The sequence below is a fragment of the Gossypium hirsutum genome, chromosome D03, assembly GCF_007990345.1.
Source record: "Gossypium hirsutum isolate 1008001.06 chromosome D03, Gossypium_hirsutum_v2.1, whole genome shotgun sequence".
NCBI lineage: Eukaryota > Viridiplantae > Streptophyta > Magnoliopsida > Malvales > Malvaceae > Gossypium > Gossypium hirsutum.
In genome coordinates, this window is record NC_053439.1 from 13,677,034 (window position 1) to 13,681,720 (window position 4,687).

At 35.6% G+C, this 4,687-nt stretch overlaps 1 pseudogene; it reads left to right on the forward strand.

Moving 5' to 3' along the window:
- The first annotated feature begins 463 nt into the window (after positions 1-463).
- Positions 464-2,147, forward strand: LOC107950811 (polygalacturonase-like; annotated as a pseudogene).
- The last annotated feature ends 2,540 nt before the right edge of the window (positions 2,148-4,687 follow it).

Consider the following 4,687-nt stretch of genomic DNA (forward strand, 5'->3'; position numbering starts at 1 on the left):
ATTATTCATATAATATAGAAAATAAATTAATAACGGATAATTTTATTCATCGTTTTTTTATACAATGCCTAGAACTACTCATAACTCCTCTCCAACCCTTAAAATAGAAGAGCATTAATGCCGTTCAACATGCTCGAACCCACAGTCTCCTGCACGTGCAACAATGTCGATGCCAATTGAGCTAAGTCGACAATTTTATTCGTCATTTTCATTTCTATATAGAAACCTTAAATAGAAATGTTATGTCAAGTGTTAGTTAATTATTTTTACTATATCAAGTTTGTTGGAAAATGAACGAGAAAATTCCCTTCCAAAAAGAAAAAGAAGTGCTAATTATAGTAAGTAAAACTTGGTCAAATTATTTACCCACGCTAGTTAAAATAGAAAATGTTTATTTGGTTGTAATTCGGCCTTACTATCTCTATATAAGATGGTTTGAAACAAAACAAAAGACAGAAATCATTCTCTCTTTGAAGTAAATAAAAATAAAGTATGGCTATTCAATTTAATTGTGTTTCATCCATGTTAATACTAGTACTTTTATCCATATCATCCGTTGAAGGTCAAGGAGGAGGAGGTGGTGGTGTTATTGATGTTGTTGCAAAGTTTGGTGCAAAGGCAGACGAGAAAATAGATTTGAGTAAGGTAAGCAAAAGATCATATGATTTTATAGTCAGCAGACAAAAGTATGCATAACTATTCTTCAAATCTCTTATCTTTATATGTATCTTTTTTATTTTTTATTATTTTGTTTTAGCCATTGTTGGATGCTTGGAAAGAAGCATGTGCCACGACATCTCCAGCAAAAATTGTGATTCCTAAAGGGATATATTTTTTAAGTACAGCTACCTTAGATGGTCCTTGCAAGGCTCCTATTGAGCTTCAAGTTGAAGGCACTGTGAAGGCTCTGGCAAACCCTGGTGCTTTCAAGGAGCCTAAATGGATTACCTTCAATAGAATTGAAAATTTCAAATTGTTTGGCGGAGGACTTTTCGACGGCCAGGGAACCACTGCTTATAAAAGGGAAGGCTGCAAAAACCATGATTATTGTGGTTCACTTCCTATTGTAAGTTATTTTCTTATCGAGAAGTTATGACTTTAGTTTTTATAAATAGAATTAAGTAATAATTATTTTTTGTTTCATTCTGGAATTAAACAGAACCTAAGGTTTGATTTTTTAACCAACGCAATGATACAAGATATAACTACCAAAGACAGCAAGCAGTTCCACGTTAATGTTCTAGGCTGCAAAAACATTACTTTCGAACATTTCACCGTATCTGCACCTGATGAAAGCCCAAACACAGATGGGATTCACATCGGGGATCAGATGGGGTCAATGTTCTTAACTCGGAGATAAAAACTGGTGATGATTGTGTTTCAATTGGGGATGGTTCCAAAAATTTGGTTATCAATGGAGTAACCTGTGGACCAGGACATGGTATCAGTATTGGCAGTCTCGGATTGTTTAAAAATGAAGAACCCGTTGATGGAGTTACAGTAAAAAACTGCTCCTTCACTAACACTTCCAATGGTGTTAGAATCAAAACTTGGCCAGGTGCTGAACGCGGCACTTGTTCTAACATTCACTTTGAGGATATTACCGTGACCAATGTCAGTTCTCCTATTATAATTGATCAGAAATATTGCCCGTGGAACAAATGCAAAATAAATGTATGTACATATTTATCAAAATCGTAAGAGAGCAAAAAGAGTTAATCGGTCATTGAATCATTATTTTGTTGATGCAGGAAGAATCAAAAGTTAAACTAAGTAACATTAGTTTCAAAAACATTCACGGCACTTCTGCACTTCCAGAAGCCGTGAAGATTATTTGCAGCGCTACTTTGCCGTGTGAAAATGTGGAACTTGCCGACATTGAAATTACACACAGTGGACCGACTGGACCTGCAGTATCACAATGTTCGAATGTGAAGCCTAAAGTTAGTGGAAAGCAAAATCCAGCTCCATGTTCCGCCCCTCTCCCAGCAAAATCTACCCCGACCGCTTAATCAATAGCATAGGTATAAATTTTTTTGATGAGGTTGTAACTTTTATAATTATATTTCTTTTGCAATTAAATTTTGTTTTGTTTTACATTCTATGGTATTAATAATATTTTTCTTAAACTTAATTGTTTTTAAAAATAGACTTCAACAAAAAATATTGCAATGTGATAACATTTTATGCATTTAGGCTTACGATATAATTATTTTTAAAATATTATTCAACCAGATACTATTTAATTATTATTATTTATTTATATAAATTTGTTGTGCTTTTATTTATAAGTTAGCATAATAAAAATTTTAATAACCAATATTTATACATTGTATTAATTTAGTTTTCATTCTAAAAATAACCTTTAACTTTGACACCTTGTATAATTTGATTTTTTTATAGTTCTGCTTTTTTTTATGACTCTTTCTCCTTAAAAGCTAAAAAATAAATTTATCAATTAAATTTGATCCAAAAATATTAAAATTGACAATCTAAAATTTTAATATAATAATTTTATCTTTTCTCACTCTTTTAAATTTAACCTTGAATGTCACAAATAAAAGCAAAACTGTAAAGAAATACAAAATTGCACTATATAAATGTTAGGGAGTTGAATTTTTTAGAATCAAGATTAAACTAACATAATGTATAAACGATGGGAGCTAAAATTACTATTATGTCAATATTAAAAGTTTTCAAAGTTTTATAAAATGTTTGGCGATGCAATCCATCAAACTGGTTGAATCAAAAATTGATGGTTTAACATGTTCAACCACATGTTCAATTATTGACACTGAATGTAATCATCACTTGAAAATTTATATAAAATTTTTAAAATTTAAATGGTAATACCCTAAATTCGAAGAAAAAAGGGAATTTAATTGTCAAATTCTAGTGACGAAGTGGACAAAAAAATAAACCTAATAGCCAAAATTTTAAATGATACCTCGATTCTCCAAGCACTTTTTGGAACAAGGTTGCCAGCAGTTATTGGAGGGTCTTATGCTTGTTTTATCCCAATAGCCTACATGAAAAACGACCCATCATTGCAACGAATTAGTGACTCCTCCTCCGGTTTACATACTAAGCCCATGGAAATGCCCATGGAGGCCTTTACAGTCCAACGCCCAGTTTCGTGGGCTCAGTTTTCTGCACGAGCGATTGCACGCTCATGTGGCCTCAATTGTCGTGCTTCAGCTTTTTAGCTTTTGCCGATTTGCGGTAGTGGTGATGTGGATACACACCTGATTGTGAAGACGCGTAAAATCCACGGATGCCAAACCTATATTTGGCAATCAAACTTCGTTAATCGATTACACAGTTATATAATTATTTAAACTTAAGTTCTTATGATCGCTCACTTACCCAACTTCGATTGAGCAAAGAAGAAATGTTCGCTTACTCAGGTATTCGCCAACCCTCGTCACTTCACGAGATTCTTAGGCACCAACTGTAATTGGTAAGCACTTAAGTTGAGTTGTTAAGGGGGAATCACTAAATTTTCTATACTTACCCAACGAGCGAGAGTACGACGACGAGTAGTAGCCGGACGATTGGCCCCAAAAAGGAAGGTGAATTTGGCGATCAGAGGAAATAAGAGAGGGAGGAGTTGATTGGGGAGAAACCGAATAGGTGAGGAGGAAAAAGAAAAAGAAAGGCGGGGGAGGATAGTTGTGAAATACGGCCACAAGGAGAGAGAAGGGTTCGACCAAAAAGGGAAGAAAGAATCGGGTAGGGAAGGAAGAATGAGAGAAGAAAAACAACTAAATGAAGAGGGGAGGAGGAGAGGAGCTTTCGGCAGCAAAAGAAGAGAAGAGAGAGGAGAGTTTCGGCCAAAACAAGGAAAAAGAGAAGATGAGTAGAAACGAGTTCGATTCTTGCCGAAATGTACACTTAACGTAAAAAGAGACTAACCCGAAGTTGGCGAAAACTTCCACAGTAAAAGGCAAACACTACCAATACCGAAAGCTTCTACTGCCAAGCAATTAATTCGGCACAAGCCTAGTCGAAACCTTGACTACCAATGCCCCAAATAGGCACAACTCTCCCTCTTAGCCACCCCTCGATTTTCTCCACAATTTTCTCCCCTTATCATCACTCCATCATTTTCACCTCAACTTCCTCCATGACCAATTCAAACTTCCTTCAACAGTATTTCACTCCAACTTTGCCACTTACACGGCTCAAGCAGCAAAATAACAATTCATTGCGCACCCCAAGGCCAGAACCTAAGACCTCAAGAATACTTCACACGACACCTACCACTAGACCACAAGCTCATTTTGTGTCATAAAGCAAACACTATTATTTTTAAAACCTGCCTACTAGCGTCCAGGTTCATTTAAGAGAAAAAATTAAAAATTCTGCAAAAGCCAAGACTTGAACCCAGGCTTCTCAAACACCCTCATACACACCCAAGTCACTTAACCATTGAAGCAAACAAGCAATTGCGACAAAACATGCAAAAATTAAAACTTGAATTTTTGGGGCGTTACACTCCAGCAACCCTTTGTAAAACCCTCAACATCATCTGGGTCATTGGGTCGTCACCGTTTTTTTTTCTCAACATAGTCCTCCTCTAGTATTTTGTTTTCTCCCTGGACAATGGGTAACTCTCTATGTGCAGGTCTACGTGGCCTACCCCTTCCACGTCTGCCTTGAATGTTCATAGTGATCTTTCGAAAGT